This window comes from Manis javanica, chromosome 3 (genome assembly GCF_040802235.1).
Source record: "Manis javanica isolate MJ-LG chromosome 3, MJ_LKY, whole genome shotgun sequence".
Taxonomy (NCBI): Eukaryota; Metazoa; Chordata; class Mammalia; order Pholidota; family Manidae; genus Manis; species Manis javanica.
The window spans coordinates 95,313,644-95,340,748 of record NC_133158.1 but is presented as its reverse complement, the minus strand read 5'-3'; the positions used below and the strand labels follow the sequence as shown (position 1 = coordinate 95,340,748).

At 35.5% G+C, this 27,105-nt stretch overlaps 1 protein-coding gene across 8 annotated transcripts in view; it reads right to left on the bottom strand.

Annotated features, from left to right (window-relative positions):
* The window catches only part of ROBO1 (roundabout guidance receptor 1), a 1,104,481-nt gene that overhangs the window by 132,260 nt on the left and 945,116 nt on the right, over nt 1-27,105 (bottom strand). The window lies entirely within an intron of this gene.

Sequence of the window (27,105 nt, the reverse complement as noted above, 5' to 3'; positions counted from 1 at the left end):
CTACTGCCTACATTTTTTCATTCAGGCACTAACAAATATAACTAAGTCCTCCTTTCATACATGACACAATGGAATGATGCTTTCTATTATTAAATGAATTGCAAGCACACAGAAACCAAAATATTAAAAGCAAAAATAAATGTATTTCAAAACATGGATTTAATTGAGAGAAACTTTAAAGATGTTTCAAATCAGGGTATGAGATTATACAATCACTGAATGCTCATTATAAAAAAAATTATTGTAAAGCAACTGCATTCAAAGTACTATCTGTTTTCCATTGTCACTGAGTGAGAGAGTGTTAGAATGCAACAGCAATGGCAACAGCCCTGCTCCGAAAACTGTCACTATGTATATTCTGTATGTTTTGGGGGGTAAATATTATTTCATTTAATTCTTAAACCTATTCAGGGTAAGAGATATTATTGTTATTAATCCTATATCTTAAAGGAAGAAACAACTTATTGTAATCTCAACCACACACTAATGTAATATACGATAAAGTAGTCAGTATTAACTTTGTTGCTATTGGAATAAAACATAAAAAATAAACCAACTATGTATTTCAAAAATAGTTTGTACGGTAAAACTTTTTTTTATCCTACTTCTGTCAAGAAATCACAAATTTTTTGGGATCAGCTAGTCTTCAGTCACAATTCTGTTGTTAACTAGATAGGTGATCTTGAACAAACCTCTTTCCCTATTTACAAGGTAGGTATGGAGATACATATGTCAATACAAAGTCTAAAAACGTTATCTTTCTCCTACTCTACTTTTCCCCAGTGTGTAATGAAATGCGAACAATTTTAGTAATCTAATTTAAGATGGTACTTCAAATGTTCAGTGGTATGTTAAGTGCATAGATTTGAAGAGTTAAATGTTATCTATCTTTTAAAATCTATTGAATTGAATATTTGATACTACAATTTTTGGAAGGGGGAGGTCTTTCCATTCCAATGACATTAAAAATACTTTCATGGATGAAGTACCAAAATTTAAAAAAAAACTTATGCTCAAATATTATTTGAAAAGTCACTCTCAAATTTTGGTTTCAAACTTTAGACAAGCTTTGAGACTTACAAAATCCTGTATTTTTCTCTTGCAATTCTCCACTTTTCCTCCTGCTATGCCAACGAGGTCTGTGCATACAGCTGACTAAGCTTTAATATGCACTCACACAAAACCTCTTTTTAATCTGCATATTTAGACAACTTGGGCACAATATGAGTAATTCAACTCTTGGAAGATAACTACTTCAAAGAGAAGACTGGTGTCCTCAGCTTCAGAAAGAACAGTAGAAGGAAAAAGAAAAGAAAATATGATAGCACCACACTATTGTAGTTGTAACTCCAATTATTTATTACATTATTTATGAATAAGATACAGAGACACAAAGGTAAACTTTGTTGAACTGAAATCCCCAGCTACTGTTACCACATAATAAATGAACAGAGTATGAAGACTTTCACTATTTATAAACTTACATTGTGATTAGGTGTTAAGAATGTACCACATAAAAATGTAAGGTGTATAGAAAGAGCAAATGAATTGACCTTACCAAATAGTATCTGCCTTTGCTAGATCACATCACCAATCTAAGATAACACTTCAGAAAAATTTTAACACCCTTGAGACATGAAAAAGTAAAATACTTTCATATAGAAATAAATAATTTCCACTATTTTTTACTTGCTAATTTTAAAACCAACTTGGAAATGCTATTTCTTATTTAAAAACTGAGATTGTATCTCAAATAAGCCAATGAATAAAAAATGTCTTTCAAAAACATCAAAGGTCTAAGTCAGATAAATCAAGTTTTTTTTCCACATTTACTATGTTATTTGTTTTTTTACAGTATAGAATGAAAAGCTAACAAAATGTAATCCATTAAAGATTACTGCTTAGATAATGCTCATGTAATTATTTTTGCAGCTGTAAAACATAAAATTCTAGTATTGCCTATGGCTACAGGCAATCCTGAAGAAAGTTATGAATTTAAGATTTTTTTTCTCTCTTCTATAAAAGCAATTTTTCTACCCTATACTTGCCCTGAACATTTCCTTTAGGGAAAAATAGTGTCACATCACAAAATGATGCGAACTTTTAGTTAAATTATCCAATTTTCTTAATTCATGTGTATATTTATGTATTAAAACTTGAACTCAAATGGTTGGCAACATCTTGGCCAAAAGAACAATGGTACCTAAGTATTCTCTAATGCAGATGCTTAAAAACAAAATAGAACATAAAGCAAACTCTCCGTTTTTTCTTTAACATCTCTAGTAATCAAAGTATATATTTTGGTGGTAGGAAATTATATGAATCATATGAAATTCTAAAACCTGGAACTAACTTTGAAAAGTATATTACATATTCATTTGTATCCAAGTGGATAGCATCTAAAACATTGTTAAACAATCCCAGTCCACAGTTCATCTTAATTCTGTATTTCCTCCATATTTATGCAATTGTTCTTTTATATATGTTTTATTTGTGATACATGTAATTTGGCTCAACTGCTTTTCACTCTTTACATTCTGTTAAATTAGATTAAAAAAACATAAACTTTACTGAATCATTGAAACTTGTGGAAGTTTCTTTCTCTAAAAACATTATTAATTTATATTTAAAAACAAAACATATAATCATTTGTCTATTTGAAAACTATATATCAATTTTAACACAATTCACAAAATAAGTATATGTTTTCAGAAAAGGATTCTAAAATTCAGACGTGACTTTGCAATCTACTTGAGTAATGTTGTGTGGCAAAGTTAAAAAAATGTTAAACACAAACTGTTTCAAGTATTCCAAAGCCTTTAATATTTGTAACACACTCTAAGAGCTCTGTGGGAAATTTTAGGACTTAAACATAAAAACACATAACAGGCAGGGTTCTTTTACAACCTTTAATCCATCCCATAGACAAACACATATGAGTGCTGAGAAACTTTTTCACTACCTTGTATTGTTTGTGAGGAAGATCCTAGAAGAAAACATAGACATCCTGATTTCCAGTGCCATGTTTTGTTTTGTTTTTAACTACATCACTGTAAAATGCAATTCTCTATCTAATCCATTGTATTTCCATCAGATCCACTCTCTTAATGCAGAAGGCTTGACTTACAGTGATTGCATGCCAATATACTGCAGTCTCATGTCTATGCACTTTTGTTAGGGGTCAAATGCTCCTAAAATGATTTTTATTCCCTTATCACATGGGGAACTTCTGTGAACTACAATGCCCCTGGTTTCATGAATCACAGAATCTTGGAAACCTTAGGGCCTGAGATCTGTGTGATCCAGACTTATTCTTTTAGAAGTGAATAATCTCAGGCTCCTCAGCAGTGAGCAGAGCACATCACATAAATAATAAAAATGATAATGATAATGTTAATAATATAATAATAATATTAGGAATGGCTGACATTTATTAAACATTTACTATGTAAAGAACCACACCAAGTATCCAACAATTTAGTCTTCATAACAAACTATGATGAAGTGCATTTATTTAGTTTCATTTAAGGGATGAGGAATTTGTAAAGAATTAGCAGCAAAGCTAGAACACAGATCTCTAGTCCACCATGGACTCTTCTCTATTAACTTGCCCACCTATGTGGTCTTATACTAACACAGAGTTCACAATTCTCAATACACAGCTACCATGATGTATTAATATTTCAGCCTCTTTCCACTGGAGTAGAGGTTGAATGAAAAATTTCCTTTCTGACAGTCAACTGGCTATCTTTAAATATGCTCTGCCTTGTTTTTTCTGATTTTTTTCATGTTTGGAAGAGGCCACTTCAAACTATCAGCAGCATTGTGGGTAAAATTGTAACATTTCCAGAATATCTCACCTGGCTTTAGTGCATTTGCATATTCTCAGGGGTGGAGAGAAGTTCATCTCCATACCAATGGGTAATTACCTGGGCAACTGAGGGCATGTCTGAACCTGAGAGGTTAAGGGGATGGGGCTGGCTTGTTTGCTGTTTTTTTTTTCTTCCAGAGCAGAGGAGAAAGATGGACCTGGACTGCAGTTTGCAAGCAATAAATGGGTTCTAAACTTTATTTCTCCCTTTGACTGATTTCGGTTTTTAGAGGTATTTTGCCCCAGGATTTCCTTTCTCCAGACTTACATCTGGTGTACTCGGCAGGATTTCTCTGAACCTGAAATGTGTTATAATAGGTACAGCCTTTGAGAGGGCTGCCCCTAGAAATGATGGGGAGAAGTGACACTCGTGCCAAGGGACACGTGTCTATAGTTGTGTGGTCATTGAGGCACCACCACCACTGCTGGCCATGCCAACCCCAGCCCATGGCCTGAGTATAAGGCAGTAGCTTCTGCCACTGCTGCTGCTCCTGCTGACAGCCAGAGCCTGGTCATAACTATGGAAAGGAGCAGATATCTGGTTCACTTTGATAGAGAAGCAACTGGATGCTCTGTACCACACCTTGGTGGCTACAGAGCCCATCGCTGGAACAGTGCTGACCAAGGTAATAACCACCTATCCCATTGCAGGGTAGGTACAAGACTGGTGGCATGGCACAGACAACTACTGTATATCATGTGACTGGCCATTTGCCTTTGGCATCCCCAGGGAATGGTAAAGGAGATGCATTGGCCCAGGTGCACTGGCTAGAAGGAAAACCTGCCAATGAAGTGGCCCAATGGCTACATTGTTGCACATGGGGTAAAAGACAATGTGGGCTGTAGCCTGTCAGTGGGGCTTGCCATTGACCTTTGAAGAAATCAGCCAAGCCCAGAAGGAGGTCCCTGCACATTGTACAGACCAGCAAACCACCAAGAGGGTCCTATAGCATCTCTTTGCAGCCTGCAGTGGGTCGCTGCTGACTGAGACCGATTAAGGAACTCACTTTACTGGACATGTGTTGCAAGGATGGGTGCAGCAATTAGGAATAATATGCGCATGGCCCTAGACATTTCAATGCATGGACCGGTGATGGCTGGCCCTTCTGGTGCCTTGGGGAAAAGATCTGGAAGCTGGCCCCCTGTGTATTCCTGGAACAACAGCAAAGTGACCCCCCAAAATCAAGGTTATTTGCTACTACAGTCCTTGTGTCCTGGATGCACCCCCTGGCTGCAGCTGCCGCGTGATGGCCGCAATGGATGAGCTTTGGACTTAATCTGCATGGGACTTTGAATTTAGCTGAATCCTCTGGTTTGAGAATTAACATGATTGTGTTGCTGTTGTCAAGAAAAAAAAAATGCTTAAAGAGAGGCTTGACTGTCTAATATTCAGTAAAAGTTTTGTGAGTAATCTAGCATGGTTGATAGGAATGAGTAAACAAATGTACAAACATATTTTGTGCTTAGTGAGAGATTGTGCTGTAAAGTACATTTACTTAATCTGCATAGGCTAAATCCTCTGGTTTGAGGATTACCATGATTTTATTGCTATTGTTATTGTATATCATTAGTTTGGTGGGAAGAGGGGAACAAATAGATTGTAAAGTGAGATTTCTTGAGGGATGGCCTGGGGGTGAAATTGTAACATTTCCAGAGTATCTTGCCTAGCTTTAGTGCATTTGCATATCCTCAGGGGTAGAGAGAAGTTCATCTCCATATTTGGATAATTACTTGGGCAATTGAGGGCGTGTCTGAACCTGAGAGGTTAAGAGGATGGGGCTGGCTTATTTGCTATTTTTTTTTTTCCTTCCAGAGCAGAGGAGAAAGATGGCCCTGGACTGCAGTTTATAAGAAATAAATGTGTTTTAAACTTTATTTCTCCCTTTGACTGATTTTGGTTTTTAGAGGTATTTTTGCTCCAGGATTTCCTTTCCCCAGACTTACAAGCATGTTGAAAATTAGCATTCATCATTCTCAGTATGTGTATCTTGCTAACTCTTCTTAATGGTTGTTTTTATTTCAATAACAAAATGACTGAAAAGTCGCACATTAATAAATGTGTTAATTAAATTTGGGCATTTTAATTAGAGTGGGTATCTTGGGAAAAACACAGAAAGATAATATGCAGCCCTGGGATTTTCTTTTCCTACTTAAAAGACTACCATGTCAGCAAATTGCAGACCTTACAGCAAATAGTAGAAAACTGTCGACTGGAGAAAGAAGAAAAAAATCAATGACTACTTAAAAAATATTAGAGGTAGAAGTTAATGAGAAGGTATATTTCCAAAGACAACAACTTTTATAGACACTTGGTAACAGCATGCTTCTATTATAGTGTACCACTTTAATCAACATTATCAATCACTTACTAGTCTTTAATTTTGAGTAGAGAATATATTACTCACTTCTCTGATATGTCTAGTTCCCTACCTAAATGCTCACTTACTTACTGACATAAATAAATGTTAGGTAATTTCAAAATAACTATCAGTTTTTCATTAGCACATCTATACTGAGTACAAACTTTGTGCCTGGCACCTATGCTGTCATTTTTGGCATTTCCTTGCAGGGAAGTTTACATAAATGCTGATGTCTGTTAAGAAACAACATTAATTTTCATCTTGTTAAAAAAACTGGCAATACAATAGGGCTTTCTTGCCAGTTGTTTGGCAATACATTAAGACATATGTTTAGGGAGCTAGACAAGAAAGCATATCACAATGGCTTTCCTAAGTATTTGCATTGCTAATTTGTAAGTTAACAGCATTACCCAGAAGAGCAGAGTGTTACCTGGGGAACAAATGTGTTCAAAACCCCTTAACATTTCTTAAAATAAAATAATAATTTCAAACTTTTAAAAACATTCCAACAAAAAGGAAGAATGTGTAGAAATATATATTTACCTACTAAAGAGGAAAACAGAAGTGATGTCATACAAAATAGTATTTCATGAGGTATTATTCATATTATGCCAACATCTTCCAAAGCTAAGGGATTTGATTTTTTTTTTTTTTTTTTTTTTTTTTTGAGAGGGCATCTCTCATATTTATTGATCAAATGGTTGTTAACAACAATAAAATTCAGTATAGGGGGGTCAATGCTCAATGTACAATCATTAATCCATCTCAAGCCTAATTCTCGTCAGTCTCCAATCTTCTGAAGCATAACGAACAAGTTCTTACATGGTGAACGAATTCTTACAGAGTGAATAAATTCTTACATGGTGAACAGTACAAGGGCAGTCATCACAGAAACTTTCGGTTTTGATCATGCAATATGACCTATAAACCATCAGGTCAAATATGAATATTCATTTGATTTTTGTACTTGATTTATATGTTGATCCCACATTTCTCCTATTATTATTATTATTTTTATTTTTAATAAAATGCTGAAGTGGTAGGTAGATGCAAGATAAAGGTAGAAAACATAGTTTAGTGCTGTAAGAAGGCAAATGTAGATGATCAGATGATCAGGTGTGTGCCTATGGACTAAGTATTAATCCAGGCTAGACAAGGGCAGCAAGACATCCACGGATGCAGAAGATTTCTCTCAAAGCAGGGGGGGTGAGGTTCTGAGCCTCACCTCTGTTGACCCCCAAATTCTCACCTGATGGCCCCCCTGCGACTGTGCCTGTCTTAGGTTGTTCCTCCCTTGAGGAATCTTACCCGTCTCTGGCTAACCAGTCATCTTCCGGGGCCATACAGGGAAATGTAAAGTTGGTAAGTGAGAGAGAAGCCATATTGTTTGCAAAGGTTAGCTTTTTACTTCTTTGCAGATTTATGCCCTGTGGCTTCTATGCCCAGCACTTGTCTCGAGGTATCTTTACCACCTGGAGGAATTATGATACTCGGTAAATTCGATATGAGGCACGAATTCTATTTAAAGTTTGTAATTAGGAAGGAAGAAGAAAAGCTATAGATGTAGCATATGAAGGAAACTTGGGAGGATTGATTATTTCTTTGACATATCTTCTTGTATAGTACCTTAAGTATGTATAGGTTTTAAACTACTAACTAATTTGCACACACATATTGACATAATAGGAATACGGTGACATAAACAAAGCAAATCTATAATTACCAGCCATCTCCAGTGAAGCCAAGAAAACCATTTAGGCACCCTAGGCATTTGTGAAAATTTATCTATGATATGATGGATATTTTCCAACTGTACTTGAACCATCAGACAAATTAAAGCAGCCCATTTCTGGGATCTGTTCACATCCCATATGTTCTTTTAACCATAGATAGTCTATAGTCATGAGATTTTGGGGTGCTACAACTTGCACCCCTCCCAACTCCTGGTTGAGTTCCAACAGTACAGATCCGGTCAAATTCGTTGTCTCACTGTATGCACATGCCAGCCTAGACATCTCCCTCCTCCTTCTTATGGCAAGTCCAGGAGACGGTGGGCTGGATGCAGCCACAACCGCAGCATCGTCCGGATCCCTGTGGAGGCTTTTTGATGATCATCCCCCGGCACGAGTCCTCCAGAGAGTGCTGATGCCGGAAGCTCCTCCTCATATCGTATCTTAGTTCATTTTCTGGGTATCCAAGCTAGGCCTTGATCTTCTGCGTAGAGACAAACAGACCCTTTGCCCACACTTTGACATGCCCTCTATACCACTGTGCAGAACTCATTGGAGGTCAGCACACAGTAACTGCTTTTTTTTTTTTTTTTTTAATTAAGAGAAAGGAATATTATCAGAAAAGAGTACCTCCATAGCTGATCATCTGACACCCTTTAAGTGATCAACATTAAGGATATTTAAAGCATGCGTTGATCTTTGATTTACCAATAGTTTTATCCTGTTAAGGAGTAATCCCCCTTTTCTTTCTTTCTTTCTTTTTTTTTTTTTTTTTTTTAAATTTTTAATCTACACTTACCTGAAGAATACTATGTTTACTATGCTCTCCCCTATATCAGGTCCCCCCTAACAACCACATTACGGTTACTGTCCATCAGCTTAGCAAAATGTTGTAGAGTCACTACTTGTCCTCTCTGTGTTGTGCAGCCCACCCTCCCCTTTCTCCCTCCCCCCCATGCATGCTAATCTTAATACCCCCCTTCTTCTTCCCCCCCCTTATCCCTCCCTGCCCACCCATCCTCCCCAGTTCCTTTCCCTTTGGTACCTGTTAGTCCATTTTTGGGTTCTGTAATTCTGCTGCTGTTTTGTTCCTTCAGTTTTTCCTTTGTTCCTATACTCCTCAGATGAGTGAAATCATTTGGTATTTCTCTTTCTCCGCTTGGCTTATTTCACTGAGCATAATACTCTCCAGCTCCATCCATGTTGCTGCAAATGGTTGGATTTTTCCACTTCTTATGGCTGAGTAGTATTCCATTGTGTATATGTACCACATCTTCTTTATCCATTCATCTACAGATGGACATTTAGGTTGCTTCCAATTCTTGGCTATTGTAAATAGTGCTGCGATAAACATAGGAGTGCATCTGTCTTTCTCAAACTTGATTGCTGCGTTCTTAGGGTAAATTCCTAGGAGTGGAATTCCTGGGTCAAATGGTAGGTCTGTTTTGAGCATTTTGATGCACCTCCATACTGCTTTCCACAATGGTTGAACTAATTTACATTCCCACCAGCAGTGTAGGAGGGTTCCCCTTTCTCCACAGCCTCGCCAACATTTGTTGTTGTTTGTCTTTTGGATGGCAGCTATCCTTACTGGTGTGAGGTGATACCTCATTGTAGTTTTAATTTGCATTTCTCTGATAATTAGCGATGTGGAGCATCTTTTCATGTGTCTCTTGGCCATCTGTATTTCTTTTTTGGAGAACTTTCTGTTCAGTTCCTCTGCCCATTTTTTAATTGGGTTATTTGTTTTTTGTTTGTTGAGGCGTGTGAGCTCTTTATATATTCTGGACGTCAAGCCTTTATCAGATCTGTCATTTTCAAATATATTCTCCCATACTGTAGGGTTCCTTTTTGTTCTATTGATGGTGTCTTTCGCTGTACAGAAGCTTTTCAGCTTAATGTAGTCCCACTTGCTCATTTTTGCTGTTGTTTTCCTTGCCCGGGGAGATATGTTCAAGAAGAGATCACTCATGTTTATGTCTAAGAGGTTTTTGCCTATGTTTTTTTCCAAGAGTTTAATGGTTTTGTGACTTACATTCAGGTCTTTGATCCATTTTGAGTTTACCTTTGTATATGGGGTTAGACAATGGTCCAGTTTCATTCTCCTACATGTAGCTGTCCAGTTTTGCCAGCACCATCTGTTGAAGAGACTGTCATTTTGCCATTGTATGTCCATGGCTCCTTTATCAAATATTAATTGACCATATATGTTTGGGTTAATTTCTGGGGTCTCTAATCTGTTCCACTGGTCTGTGGCTCTGTTCTTGTGCCAGTACCATATTGTCTTGATTACTATGGCTTTGTAGTAGAGCTTGAAGTTGGGGAGTGAGATCCCCCCTACTTTATTCTTCTTTTTCAGGATTGCTTTGGCTATTCGGGGTCTTTGGTGTTTCCATATGAATTTTTGAATTATTTGTTCCAATTCATTGAAGAATGTTGCTGGTAATTTGAGAGGGATTGCATCAAATTTGTATATTGCTTTCGGCAGGATGGCCATTTTGACGATATTAATTCTTCCTAGCCATGAGCATGGGATGAGTTTCCATTTATTAGTGTCCCCTTTAATTTCTCTTAAGAGTGACTTGTAGTTTTCAGAGTATAAGTCTTTCACTTCCTTGGTTAGGTTTATTCCTAGGTATTTTATTCTTTTTGATGCAATGGTGAATGGAATTGTTTTCCTGATTTCTCTTTCTATTGATTCGTTGTTAGTGTATAGGAAAGCTACAGATTTCTGTGTGTTGATTTTGTATCCTGCAACTTTGCTGTATTCCGATATCAGTTCTAGTAGTTTTGGAGTGGAGTCTTTAGGGTTTTTTATGTACAGTATCATATCATCTGCAAATAGTGACAGTTTAACTTCTTCTTTACCAATCTGGATTCCTTGTATTTCTTTGTTTTGTCTGATTGCCGTGGCTAGGACCTCCAGTACTATGTTAAATAACAGTGGGGAGAGTGGGCATCCCTGTCTGGTTCCCGATCTCAGTGGAAATGCTTTCAGCTTCTCGCTGTTCAGTATAATGCTGGCTGTGGGTTTATCATATATGGCCTTTATTATGTTGAGGTACTTGCCCTCTATTCCCATTTTGCTGAGAGTTTTTATCATGAATGGATGTTGAATTTTGTCAAATGCTTTTTCAGCATCTATGGAGATGATCATGTGGTTTTTGTCTTTCTTTTTGTTGATGTGGTGGATGATGTTGATGGATTTTCGAATGTTGTACCATCCTTGCATCCCTGGGATGAACCCCACTTGGTCATGGTGTATGATCCTTTTGATATACTGTTGAATTCTGTTTGCTAATATTTTATTGAGTATTTTTGCATCTACGTTCATCAGGGATATTGGTCTGTAATTTTCTTTTTTGGTGGGGTCTTTGCCTGGTTTTGGTATTAGGGTGATGTTGGCTTCATAGAATGAGTTTGGGAGTATTCCCTCTTCTTCTATTTTGTGGAACACTTTAAGGAGAATGGGTATTATGTCTTCTCTGTGTGTCTGATAAAATTCCGAGGTAAATCCGTCCGGCCCCGGGGTTTTGTTCTTGGGTAGTTTTTTGATTACTGTTTCAATTTCTTTGCTTGTAATTGGTTTGTTTAACTTTTGTGTTTCTTCCTTGGTCAGTCTTGGGAGGTTGTATTTTTCTAGGAAGTTGTCCATTTCTTCTAGGTTTTCCAGCTTGTTGGCATATAGGTTTTCATAGTAGTCTTTAATAATTCTTTGTATTTCTGTGGAGTCTGTCGTGATTTTTCCATTCTCATTTCTGATTATGTTGATTTGTGTTGACTCTCTTTTTCTCTTAATAAGTTGGGCTAGAGGCTTATCTATTTTGTTTATTTTCTCAAAGAACCAGCTCTTGGTTTCGTTGATTTTTGCTATTGTTTTATTCTTCTCAATTTTGTTTATTTCTTCTCTGATCTTTATTATGTCCCTCCTTCTGCTGACTTTAGGCCTCATTTGTTCTTCTTTTTCCAGTTTTAATAATTGTGATGTTAGACTATTCATTTGGGATTGTTCTTCCTTCTTCAAGTGTGCCTGGATTGCTATATACTTTCCTCTTAAGACTGCTTTCGCTGCATCCCACAGAAGTTGGGGCTTAGTGTTGTTGTTGTCATTTGTTTCTATATATTCCTTGATCTCTATTTTGATTTGTTCATTGATCCATTGATTATTTAGTAGCATGTTGTTAAGCCTCCATGTGTTTGTGAGCCTTTTTGTTTTCTTTGTAGAATTTATTTCTACTTTCATACCTTTGTGGTCTGAAAAATTGGTTGGTAGAATTTCAATATTGTGGAATTTACTGAGGCTCTTTTTGTGAGCTAGTATGTGGTCTATTCTGGAGAATGTTCCATGTGCACTTGAGAAGAATGTATATCCTGTTGCTTTTGGATGTAAAGTTCTATAGATGTCTATTAGGTCCATCTGTTCTAGTGTGTTGTTCAGTGCCTGTGTGTCTTTACTTATTTTCTGCCCGGTGGATCTATCCTTTGGGGTGATAGATCCCTTCTCAGAATGTAATTGGTCTGGTGTTTGCCAGTCACTATGGACCCGCCCATGAAGTTCCTCCTGGAAGGGATGGGTGGGGAAAGGGGGCCGTCCAGTTGCCGCAGGGCACCAGAGCACAGATCAGGTTTTGCTAGCATCGATTGATGGGAAAGGACTTGGGAAGCATGCACACCACAGCCAGAGTGGACAGTCGTTGCAGGCCTAGCTGGTGATTCGGAGCAAGCTGTAAGAAATAAAAGCCCTTCCCCCAACATGCTCTTCCCCTTATTCTCCTTCGGTTTCACCAGATTCATAGGGAACATTTACTAGGAGGGGAACTCCCTTTACTCCCAGAGCTACACAAGGAGGTGCTAATAATGGAATAAAATTTTGTGTTAAAAAGGAAAGCCACATGCCCAAGAGTGCTGGGTCAGTTCAGCAAGCCAGGGCTTAATAAGGTTTGACCCAACTGCAGTTTCTGTCAATCCCAGAAATGTAGTCTGAGTCAATCAATAATGGCTAGAACCAATGAGGTAACATATCACATGAGCCCTCTCCATCCCTTAAAAAGATGAGCTACTCTGCAAGAGACCTCCTGCTCCTCCTCCTAAGGGTGACCTTGCCTGAAACAATGCCTTCTTTCTCTTGGTAAGAACTTTTTCCCCACTCACCTGTCTATTAAAACCTTCCATTTTGTACCTTCCTTCTGCTAGATGCAAGTAGATTTCTCTGCTTGCTAGGTGGATAGTGCCTGATGCATGGATTGCCTAATAAAGCCAGTTACATCTTCAAATTTACCTGTATATATTTTATTTTTTAACATTTGTCTGTTTTGTTAAACAATACATGACGGAGGAGCAAGCTTCCGTAAACACAGTGGTATGTCTCTATGTGCTGGTGGACTGCAGCAATGGGGGTACCCCACTTCTGGTCTTTTACTGGTTAGGATGACTTCCAGGTTGTGTCCAAACTTAAACCACATTCCCAGGACACCATATCGACACTGTCCATGAAAAGCCCTCATGGCTGTGTACATTCACTGTTTCATGTTTTAAATATTTCACTTGAGGAATCAACAATGCAAGAGATTCCCTGGTGTTTATTTCCACAACACTAAGCCATCAAAACAAAGGGAAAGTAAACTGGGCATAATAGATTTAAATTAAAATACATAATGTATTCCAGAAAAAGTGTATGTCAATAAGGATCAACATTTAAATAGTATTCAACAGACTTGAAGTCTGGGAAATCAAAAAAATTAAGTTCAGTTACTAAAATCATATGTTCTAACTTAAAGATGTCAGTAGTTCACTAAATACTTTAAATTTACACACTTTAAACCAAACTATATATTAAATTGATTTATTAATGAAAAATACAGCATTTGTAAAACAGCATTTTATATGATATTATTTGTGGATATGTTTATTTAAGAGTCAAAAGCAAAAGCCAGGAATTTCAGAATCACAACACACATCCTTCCACTATGCTGTGATTTCAGTAAGTATATTCACAATGACTCAGTTATTTACACACAAAACAGAGAGTTTTACACTCTATCTTACTAGGGTTAGTATGAAGACTAATTATTTAGTGTTTGTACAGGACCTGCCATTTATATGGTATATTACATCTGCAAAGAAGTATTACTATTAGTCACTATGTGTGGAATTGCCAAATTTCTCAGCTGCCAGTACAAATTGAAAGGAGGACAAAGAATGCCATTGATGAGGGTTTCTAAGTGCCAGAGCAAAAGTCAGACTCAGGAGTAGCTTGGCAGGGTTAAAAAAACACAGACAGAATAAGCCTATCTAAACTATGGGACCCTGACTAGGGCAAGACAGGCATGTGTTCTTTCTTTCATAAAATTCAACTTTCTATTTAGCAACTTGCACTGAGAGAGTCCTTGATCAAAGGAATATATTTATGCATTTATTGTCCAGGTCTTTGTATTCAAGTATCAGCTCCATGAGAACAGGAGTTTGTCTTGAAAAACACCCAAGGCATAGTGGTATTCCCCAAATGTTTACAATACACCTTCTGTGCACTAGGTCTTATAAATGACAGAGCACTAAAATCGGCATGAGTCCTACACTCATGATGCTCAAGGTATAGGCGAGTGAACAGACAATATTTATGTAGATAAATATGTATATAAACAAACATAAATATATAACAACTATAACTGTGATGCTTGCCAAGAAGGACAAGGATAGAATGCTGTGTGAGAAGCTAATGAGGACAAAGTTTGGGTTGGAGTTGAGGGAACACTGAGGAAGTAACAGTTAAGCTGAAGCCTGAAAAATAAATGCAATTTATCCTAGGGAAGTACACTGCAGACAGAGGAATAATCCAGGTTGAGAAAACACTCAGACAAGTAGATGAACTTGAAAAGACATGGAGCCTCTGCAGTGGGACAGGTTGACAGTGAGGCGACCTGAGCAGGGAGGGTAAGATTTGCTGTATACAAGGGTCAGCTTTTATTTTAATTCCCATAAGAAGCTACTGAGTGGCTTTTAAACAGAGCTGTCTCATGATGGAATTATCACATTTAAATATTCATTATAGCTGATCTGTGAATGAAATGGAGAGGGAAGTAAGAATGGAAATGGAGAGATCAATTAGAAGGCTATTGCAGTAATAAAGGGAAAAATGATGGTTCTCTATGACTATGAGGACCCTGGCCTTGGGGCAGAGAGGAGAGAGTACAAGTGTATACTGGAGGTAAAAATTAAATGACTTCCCGAGGGGCTGAAGTTGACAGAGAGAAAGATGTCAACAATGATACCCAGGTTTCTGATTTGAGTAACTGTATAGACCATTTTTAAGGTACAGGTGGGTAGATAGACAATATACAGATCAAGCCTCCTTTGAGGAAGAATAGGAAAACTATATATATAAATTAACTATATATAAAAATACACATTTCATTGATTAAAAATATTATGGTTTCAAACTCTGCCCTTTAGTATTTAACACAAGATTGATTTTTACATCATTAGACCTTTTTACCTCTATATTCCAAATCTCAGTTGCTAACTGTTAATATCTCTTGATCAGTTATTCTATATTATAATTTTTAGGATATAGATTTTAATTTAATTTGATGGGTATCTTATTTTTAATTGAAAACTGAAAGGAAACTATTTTGATTATATATACATATAGAGACAAATAGGTCATTACATATGTGTGAACATGCGATATAGATGATATATATATATGAACACTAATATAACTGACCTATTGTGATGACATCTAGACTTAGGAAGAAATTATGGAAAAAAATCCACTTGGTTATGTTGTTTGGAGAATAAAACAACTCAAACATTACAAGGCATTTCTCAGGACTGCCATAAACTAAGCTTTACTTACTACTTAAGTATAAGAGAGGCAATAGCATATTAAATGTTATTATATAATTAGATATTAGACATATTATTTATAATATATATATTATATAATCAGAGTGTTCACTTTTGTCAGAAGTTTACAAAATCTTTAAGCATAATACAGTTTCTTGGTAAGATTCTGAGTCATCAAATTCTTAAGGATTTATCTTATAATTCACCCCTCTATTCATTCAATAAAATTGCGAGGCATCGTGTTTGGAGGTGGTGGTTTATAAAATAAACAAGACAGTTGATCTCTGCTTTCAAAGCACTTATTTCAGGTTTTTTTTTTTCTCTCCTTTTTTCTTTCCTTTGTTACAGGATGCTTTGTTCAACTGAAACTTTAGACAAAATGTAATATGCAAAACAGGTAAAAGGGATACTGTTTCTCTTCCCCATCTGGGGCTGTCCTGCAGAAGAATTCAGGGCAAATTAGTGTTAAAGTGACAGAAGAGATGTTAAATAAATTTCCTTAACTCCTATAGCTACATTATATGCAGCTAGTAGGTGATAAGTAAGGGATTTGGACCTGGGTTCAGTTGGATATCAGAACCCACACTTTGAGCACTAAACTCAATTGGCCCTCTGGGAGATACAGACTAAGATCTGCATTTGTCTACTTGGAGGCTTTTAACAGAACTCCACCTTGGTGCCGTTTCAAAATATATCAGCTTTCACTGTCACACTGAACTGAAATGTGGAGGAGTTTTTCATTCCTTGCATTTAAAATGATGCCTTAAAATAGGCCCATATTACTACAGTTTATAAAATCATAACTTTATATAATCTAAGTACAAACTCCCTCATTCCCAATTGCAAATGAAGACCCAAAGCCAAGAGCTAAAAGAACTTAAGGTTATACAATAAGTTATCAGACATAGTAGAACTAGACCTTGAAGTAGCTGTTTTCATAAAGACATACATATTTTTTTAATGCTTGAGAAAGACTAGAATGTTTTCTAATTAAATTATTTGCTGGAAACAAAGGTGACTGTTTAAAAAAAGAAAAATGGCATTTTTTTACCCTCCCAAGCCCAAGATGCTGTCACCTTAGCAGCAGAAGGGCTAAAAGGAGTTTTCACATTTTATAGGGAGTCTTAATGATAACAATTTAAAGGAAGAAAAATCTTCATAGTTTAAAATGATCTCGTTCAAACCTCCCTCATAATTGGTTTTAAAAAAGAACACTGTTCTCACTAATGTATCCTTGGTGCAGCATAATTAAGATCGCCAATTATAACATTTCCCCCTCCAACTGAAAGGATATTTAAGTGATAAGAAAAAACGACATGTATTAAACAGCACACTTACAGACACATCAACTAAACAAAGGGGTCTTTAATTGGTGATGATCCGCCCTAAATCACTGTTACTATTTCCCAATTTAATAACTTTCAGATCTGTTAATTCCTATCTTCTCCCATTACGGGCTGTCGGGGGCTTCAGAATAATAATGCCAAGTATCTAACAGAGCTTTCAATCTCCAAGGAACATCACAAACGTGCGATTGTGTAGCTGTGTGAGCTGCCATTTCCTAACAAACTACACAGCCTTTGGGGGAGTTCACTCAGCCTTCACCTCTTCAGCAAAGTGTAAGACCTTCTTTTACCGATAACTGGAGTCGGGCTAACAAGCCCTGACTAAAGGTATTAGGGAGTACATTATTAGAAAAGCAAATCATTTTACAACTTCTATGAACAATACTGTCTTCACCACTGACATTCAGTGCTTTATGCAATATAAAATTCATGTCTCCTCAGGAAGTACTAGAGGCCAAAGGGAAAAAATATTGAACACAATAAAACAACTCAAAAAAAAAATTATGCCCTATCAAAATAAAAATCTTGAATTATGAATTGTTGCTAAATGCTTTTTATATATTTGTCCCTTTTTTATATCAGATAATGGAAATGGAACCTCCTTGTGATGGAGGTTAATTCTGTGCTACAAAAAGCACACCTTCCACAGTTCTCACCTGCATGTCCATGTAAATCTCAGGTGAGTATGCAAAACCCGAATCAATCTGGAAGGCTAAGCCAAGTCCTGGAGGGCTGTAACTAGCCACTGATGCAATGAAACTCCAGAAAAGTTATCTCAGTGTTCTAGTTCACTGCAACTAAAGATTGCTTTGTAATTCTTTTTTCGAAAACCATAACTTTCAGATATTAAGAAACATTTCACATATTGTTGACTACTGTACCTGAGAAGGCCTAATGCATCCCTCACAAACCCTTTTGGCTGGTGTCCTCCAATAATTCGAAAGACCACATAATACTTCAAAACTGACATTTAAAAGTTTAAATGGTTGCAAAACTGAAAATTTCTGGCCTATCATAAACATTAAATTCAACATAAAACTGTCCTGGCTTCTTCTAAGGGCATCTGAGGAACCACAGACCACTGTGAGCTGATGCCCACCATGGTCCATTTAAACAGATGTATAAATAAGCTCTTTTTTAATTTGTAAGTTTTACATGATTTATTTGTCTCTTTGAACTTGTATTTCCATTCCAATCCAGTTCCTGTGTGGCTCTGCAGGTGTTTCCACCTCTGTGGGTGCACCACAGAGAGAATCTGGGCTTCTGAAGAGTATGTCTTTCATGTTTAAAGTGAGAGAAGAACATGAAAGACAACAGGGGAAAAAGAGAATTCCAGAGCAAGGACATGTTCATGCACATCAATCAATTTTAGGAATGATATCTGGAGATGGTGAGAACCTGGAAAACACACCACCGCTATGCACACCTTTGAAAGACATAGGTATTCTGATTTGGAGACCACAGCCCTAAATAGAGCCCCCACTTCCACTAATCTAGTCATCAGCTTGGAAGACAGCAACTCACGTCTATTACAAATAGAGTCATTACCTAAAAAAGCCCAGCATGTTCAGAACCCCATAAATGTACATGAATTAACTTGAACAAAATTTTGGTTAAATTTCATAAATTTGAGCTGATACTTCAATGTTTTCTCTTTTTTATTACAAAATTTAAAGAATAACACTCCAAACCAAATGCAGTTTTCAACTTTATTGAGTCCAGTAAATTCTCTAAGGCCTAATCAAAATACAATCTTAGGTGATTAATAATCAAAACAGAATCAAATAAGCAAAAACTCAGTTTAATGGGTGAAGAGGGTCAAATGTTTCTTTAGAGATTTTAAGACCTTTGTTTATGATGAGGAACAAATGGTTCTTGGGACCAGGTAGTTCACCAGTGCTTGAACATGTCCCACAACCAAGTTAAAGAACTGTAAATCCATTAGTGATTCCAAGGAACTCAAATAAAGACAAAGAAACCTCTGAGTTTCTTTGCAAAGCTGGTACTTTCTGGATTACTTTTCTTCTTTAAGACACCCTGTTAGAATAGTATTTCTTTTAAAAAACAAATGCATCAACTTTTGGTTTTCCACAGGGGGGCACAGATGTTAACTTCTGGTTCTTTGACTATTTTATTTTATTTTTTTCTTAGTGCTGTTACTATTTTTATTGAACCACACAGTTTAGAACTAGTTAAAAAAATCTGATTATCATAAAAATTTTGTCTGTATTTTAAATAGTTTGTAGATCTGTTTTCTAAGTATTTGCTAGGATCAACATATATGTAATACAAGTTCCTTCTCAGCATCAACACTTCTTTAAGAGTTGCAATAAGAGTGAAATAAAGAAGGACAATTTTACCTATCAAGTTTTAATCATGTATATTTTATCAAGGACAGGAAGGACATAAAAAAAGATTATTGTTAGTGTATAACTAAGTTGTGATTAATGATAATTCATTTTGGTAAAAGAAAGCACATTTGGTGGGTGATATTATAATTTAAAATACTAAGTAAAGTTTGATTCCTAAAATCAATATTATAACTCCTTATGGACAAAATTAAATACTTTTTCACATTGTAAAATCCAGAATTTTTAAAGTATACTTGATAAAGTAATTTGTTGTTTCTATCCTTAATCAGGTATATTTGATCTTAAAGACCCCAAAGTTTACGTAATTGTAATTCACATTTATTTTCAAAATGGAAACATTTACCAATAATAACACAAGATTATATTTTACTGCTAATGAAGTTACAAAACAAATTTTTTTCTAGGCCTAAATATTCTCTTTCGATTCTTTTAATAGATATGTTCAGGTAAGTACATAAAGGGCCCACTTTAAATGCATGATTATTTTTAATTGACAATGACCCATGATTTCACAGAGGTGAAGTTGAACTTACATCAGGAGCAATCCCATGGTCTTAAAGAGCAAAAAGTTGTTATTTAAAGGATTATCTACTAGTTTGTTTTGTTTCGCTATACAGCATGGCAAAACATGGAACGCCCCTTGACCAAGATACGGCAGGAAATAATGAAATTAAAAACACATTGTTGCTTCTATTCTCAATGGTATTTCCATTGGTTATTTTATTTGTTTTTGCTTGTTTAACCATTTTAAATTCATTGACTCAAAAGAGAACTGTAAATGAACATAAAATAATACAGAATACATATTATGTAAACAATGTCACTAAACAAATGATGTGGCAGCATTTCTTAATCACATATTTCTTTAATTTTTCTTTTGTCTTCTCAAGATCAGAGTTAGAGAAAAAAACTTCACTTGAGTTATACATAATAATTTCCTCTTTAATGTCCCCCCTCAAAAAGATGGCCAACATCCATATAAGGTTTAAGTGGATTTGCAATAGATAACTGTGCTTCACCTTTAAAGCAAAAAAAAAAATTAAGAGTTTCAGTTTAATTCAATGGAAAAGGATTTAGTCATATGTTCCAAAGTTTTATACTTTGGAGATATGAGAAAGATAAGAGATAAGTAGCCTGATCTATTCTATTTTATATCTATCTTATTTTATATGTTTATTATTTTGAAAAGTAGAGTGTTTTAGTTAAAAGCACTGAGAGATCTTTTTAAGCCCAGTTTTCCTTCAGTTGACATGAAAGAGATGGGAAAACTGAGTTCAGCAAGGTTAAGTAATCGTCTAATGCTGTAATAAACCAAATAGGTTAAGAAAGCCCATTGACTTCCAATTAAATTATCATTATCCACTGACAACCAGAGCAGAATCTAAAGATAACAAAGAGCTTTCAATTAAAAATAAAATTACATTTGAGATGGAATTGGGAGTATTTTTGAAGCAGCTCTTACCAGGGCTTTAATGGAAAGTCCTTGGGAGCCACAAGATTTGCACAAAGTGGTTCACTGGGGAGGGGTTGTTTCATTCATACTTTCCCTCCTTGGTCAACCCAAGAAACCCAACACTTAGAACAGAATTACATTAATAAACTAAGTAATATTACCATATTAAGCATTAACCATATGAGGAAATTAACTAAATACATTCCTGACCACTTACATATGATAGTATATTCTGTTAGTTTGCTATCAGTCTGGGAGCCTTTCAAGTTTAGCAATTTCATTCTGAGGCTCATGACTTCAGGTTGAAGACAATGCCATCATAATCTCTACCTGTCACAAAGATACAAGGCCTCAACTGATAAAATAAATGCTTCGTTTTGTCATCTTGACAGCTGTAAAAAGTGACAGCTCAGTTAAGACTGAATAGTTACTTTAATTTAATGGAAAATGTACAAAAAATAATTTGATAGTTTGGGTGACTTAAAAAGAATGACTTAATATATCAGGAATTAAAGTCATAATTTGATTCCAATTTTAACACTTATTCAATGAATCAATGTATATATTAGCTGTTTTCAAATCTGTATTTGTAGATCTGTGGTTTTATTGTTTCATATATATATGTGTGTGTGTGTGTGTTATATGTTTGTAAATAAGGTACTGAATAAAGAGGACCACTTCTGCATTCATTATCATGATAAATTCAGACCTTCCTTCAAGATCTGTATAGCCCATGATGTGACATTCCTGTGGCCTACTCCAAGTCTTGCAAGGAAGGCAAATGACTCATTCAGAACAGTTTTGATTATATGTGTAAAAGAGGACAGATTAATTTAAAAATGTTAGTTCATCTGTAAGTCAGACTTTACAGAAGGATTAACATGATTATTTCATTTTCTAAAATTTGGAAACATTAAATTTATCATGAAAATAATTGCATTTGATAAAAAGTACTTATAAATTATATCTATGGCCAACCCAGCTATTTTACTAAGAAAGTTACCTTAACTAAAAATATATATATATATATATATATATATATTTTTTTTTTTTTTAACATAGAAAAAGCCATTTCATGAAGATCATCTTTTTACCAAGGGAAAGAGGAGAAAAATAGCTCATAAACAGAAAAAAATAAAGCACATTTTTAGATTATTATAGTAAACAATACTTACTAGTGTATCACACTAATAAGGTGGTCATTGGAAGTGTTGTATAGTGTAAGATAAATATATGAGAAGCAAAGGAGATCCAGTTTCATTTTATCATGTACTTTAATAGAGGGCAAAGCTAGTTAAACAGATGGCACTCAGGATTTCTCAATGAATTCAGCATCTGTGTGTACATGTTGCATAAATGCCAATTAAAATGTGTCCAAGTAAATTTACATCCCTTGCTGATAGAAAGTAAGCCAATCTTGCTGGCTCAGGATCAAGGTTAAACTTAATCATCTGCTGAACCTGCTGCAAGTTGCTCTCAAATTGTACAGAAATTCCCAGTGAAATAATAAAAACAGAACTCCTATTGATTTGTATTTATTTACATTCATAACTCATTTTTAAAGCCTTGGGCTAGAGCTCAAAGGGGAAAAAAAAAGTTACTATTTGTGTAACTTGGCCAAGTATACTTTTAACCACATTTCCAACAAGTACCTCTTTGATTCGAATGCCTATCTGACTCTTCCTTGCAACTTCCTAGTTGAGATAATTTTGTTTAAAAATTATCCTTTGAAATGGTAGTGCAGCATGCAGAATACACTTAATGACTCTATAATGTCTTACTATGTTGATAGACAGTGAGCGCAATGGAGGGGGTGACGTCTTGGTAATATAAGTGAATGCTGAACCACTGTTTCATGTATATGAAACCATCATAAGACTGTATATTGATGATACTTTAATTAAAAATATATTATCCTTACAAAATGATTTTGAACAAAGGAAAAGGGCATGAAGCAGTTGGTCTCTCATTACATAGGAAAGAAAAGAGTCTTCACCTCAGAATGACAGACAGCCATGAAAGTATTTGAAACAATTCCTCATAAAGGAACATAAAAATGGCTTCCCCTCAAATCTTTTGCATTCCCTCACCCCCAGTTCATTTATACCTACCTAAAGAATCATTAGGCTACATTAACCTTGGTGTTTTTGAATTTCAAATATTCAATACCCACATTACTCATTCTAAAGGGACAAATTTGCCTTGCTATTAAAATAGACACCTCATTGCAAGGGAATATTACACAGGCATTGAATATAATGTTCTCTTTAAAATCAAGTAATAAAATGCTTAAGATAAAATGTTAATTGAAGAAAGGCACATAAAAATAGACATGACAGAACTCCCAAAACTTAGTTCCATAAAACACTAGATTCAAAGTGACCTTAATACATATTTTTGAAAAAAATGTATGACATTTATGTTTGGAAAGCTCTATATATCATAGCCACCCTTCAGAGGACTATAATATTCATTAGCTTATTAAGAATATGGAGAAGTCTTCCAGTAAAGAAAATCATTTAACTTTGTTGCCCAATTATTTTCTACACATACTGGACCATGCCAACTTTACTTCATTAATTTTTATAAACATTTGAGGAACATCATTGACTTCATTCTAAAATAAAAGTCGTAGTGATATTCTTTGGGAAAAGTCAATTTAAAATGTTTCTAATTTTGTAAAAACACATAATTAAAAAAATGTACATATATATATATATATATGTAAAAGAAAGCAGAGGCACAAAGAAAAGATAACTTAGGAGCAGTCCTTTCTCAGAAGTGAGATTGTGAATGATTTTAATCTTCTTTACACATTCTAAATGTCTGACTTGTTACATAGTGAATTTATATTGCTTTTATAAAAAAATATACAATTGTACCACATATTTTCCTATTTTATATATTACATAATATACATGTAATCATTCTGCATACCTCTACTACACATAGCTAAAAATATGGCATTAAGTTTCTGAAAACTTTATGTTAAGAACTGAATCTCATTTAATCCTCACAAAGGCTGACAAAAACTTTTCACTATTTTACAAATGGAAAAACATGTTTTCCTTAGTATATGGAAGAACCAGGACTCCATCCTAAGTCAGTCTGATGTCAAATCAAACACTTTAAACCACTAAGCTCTGTTAAAACCCCGAGGACAAGAATTAGGCTTTATATTAGCACATTATCATAGTATATACAATAATAGCCAAACAAAACTAATACTCAACACTTAATCATTAGTTATTAGGTGCAAGGCATGTACGTATGTTTTATTTATTTTTATTATTTTTTTATTAAGGTAATATTGACATACACTATTATGAAAGTTTCACATGAAAAAACAATGTGTTTACTACATTCACCCATGTTATCTTATCCCCCCCATACCCCATTGCAGTCAATGCCCAACAGTATATAGTAAGATTCCACAAGTCACTATTTGCCTTCTCTGTGCTACACTGTCTTCCCCATGATCCCTCCACACCATGTGTACCACTCATAATACCCCTCAATCCCTTTCTCCCTCCCTCCCCACACACTGCTCCCCACCCCTCCCCCTTGGCAACCACTAGTCTCTTCTCGGAGTCTGTTGAGTCTGTTGCTGTTTTGTTCTTTCAGTTTTGTTTCATAGTTATGCTCCACAGATGAGGGAAATCATTTGGTACTTGTATTTCTCCACCTGGCTTATTCCACTGAGCATAATATCCTCCAGTTCCATCCATGTTGTTGTAAATGGTAGGATTTGTTTTTTTCTTATGGCTGAATAGTATTCCATTGTGTATAAGTACATCTTCTGTATCCATTTATCTACTGATGGACACTTAGGTTGCTTCCATAACTTGGTTATTATAAATAGTGCTGCAATAAACATAGGGGTGCATATGTCTTTTTGAATCTGAGAAATTATATTCTTTGGGTAAATTCCTAGGAGTGAAATTCCTGGGTCAAATAGTATTTCTATTTTTAGTTTATTGAGGAAACTCCATATTACTTTCCACAATGGTTGAACTAGCTTACATTCCTACCAGCAGTGTAGGAGGGTTCCCATTTCTCCACATCCTCACCAGTATTCGCTGTTTTAAGTCTTTTCAATACTGGCCATCCTAACTGGTGTGAGGTGATATCCCATTGTGGATTTAATTTGCATTGCTCTGATAATTAGTGATGTGGAGCATCTTTTCATGTGCCTGTTGGCCATCTGAATTTCTTATTTGGAGAAGTGTCTGTTCATATCCTCCGCCCATTTTTTAACAGGGTTATTTGCTTTTTTGGTGTTGAGGCATCTAAGTTCTTTATATATTTTAAATGTTAACCCTTTGTTGGATATGTCATTTACAAATATGTCCTCCCATACTGTAGGATGCCTTATGTTCTGTTGATGGTGTCCTTTTCTGTACAGAAGCTTTTTAGTTGGATGTAGTCCCATGTGTCCATTTTTGCTTTTGTTTCCCTTGCACGAGGAGATGCATCCAAAAAATGTTGCTCATGTTTATATTCAGGAGATTTTTGACTATGTTATATTCTAAGAATTTTATGTTTTCATGACTTATATTCAGGTCTTTGATCCATTTTGAGTTTATTTTTGTGTATGAGGATAGACAATAATCCAGTTTCCTTCTCTTGCATGGAGCTGTCCAGTTTTGCCAACACCAGTTGTTGAAGAGGCTGTCATTTCCCCATTGTATGTCCATGGCTCCTTTATCATATATTAATTGACCATATATGCTAGGGTTTATATATGGGCTCTATAGTCTGTCCTACTGGTCTATGGGTCTATTCTTGTGCCAGTACCAAATTGCCTTGATTACTGTGGTTTTGTAGTAGAGCTTGAAGATGGGGAGGGTAATCCCCCCAGCTTTATTCTTCCTTCTCAGGATTGCTTTGGCTATTTGGGGTCTTTTATGGTTCCATATGAACTTTAGAAGTATTTGCTATAGTTCATTGAAGAATGCTGTTGGTATTTTGATAGGGATTGCATTGAATCTGTAGATTGCTTTAGGCAGGATAGCCATTTTGATAATATTAATTCTTCCTATCCATGAGCACCCAATGTGTTTCCATTTATTGGAATCTTCTTTAATTTCTCTCATGAGTGTCCTACAGATTTCAGAGTATAGGTCTTTCACTTTCTTGTTTAGTTAGGTTTATTCCTATGTATTTTATTCTTTTTGATGCAATTGTGAATGGAATTGTTTTCCTGATTTCTCTTTCTACTAGTTCATCATTAGTATACAAGAATGCAACAGATTTCTGCATATTAATTTTGTATCCCACAACTTTGCTGAATTCAGATATTAGTCCTAGTAGTTTTGGAGTGGATTCTTTAGGATTTTTTTTTATGTACATTATCATGTCATCTGCAAACAGGGACAGTTTAACTTCTTCCTTTCCAATCTGGATGCCTTTTATTTCTTTGTGTTGTCTGATTGCTGTGGAGAGGACCTCCAGTACTATGTTGAATAAAAGTAGGAGAGTGGGCATCTTTGTCTTGTTCCCAATCTTAAAGGAAAAGCTTTCAGCTTCTCGCTGTTAAGTATGATGTTGGCTGTGGGTTTATCTTATATGGCCTTTATTATGTTGAAGTACTTGCACATTTTGTTGAGAGTTTTTATCATGAATGGATGTTGAATTTTGTCAAATGCTTTTTCAGCATCTATGGAGATGGTCATGTGGTTTTTGTCCTTCTTTTTGTTGATGTGGTGGATGATGTTGATGGATTTTTGAATGTTGTACTGTCCTTATATCCTTGGAAGAAATCCTACTTGATCAGGATGGATGATCTTTTTGATGCATTTTTTAATTCAGTTTGTGAATAATTGTTGAGTCTCTTTGCATCTATGTTCATCAGGGATATTGGTCTGTAATTTTCTATCTTTGTGGTGTCTTTACCTGGTTTTGATATTAGAGTGATATCGGCCACATAGAATGAGTTTGGGAGTATTTGCCACCTCTTTCACTTTTTGGAAAACTTTATGGAGGTTGGGTATTAGGTCTTCACTAAATGTTTTATAAAATTCAGCAGTGAAACCACCTGGTCTAGGAGTTTTGTTCTTAAGTAGTTTTTTGATTACCATTTCAATTTTGTGGGTGATAATGCATCTGTTCAGATTTTCTGTTTCTTC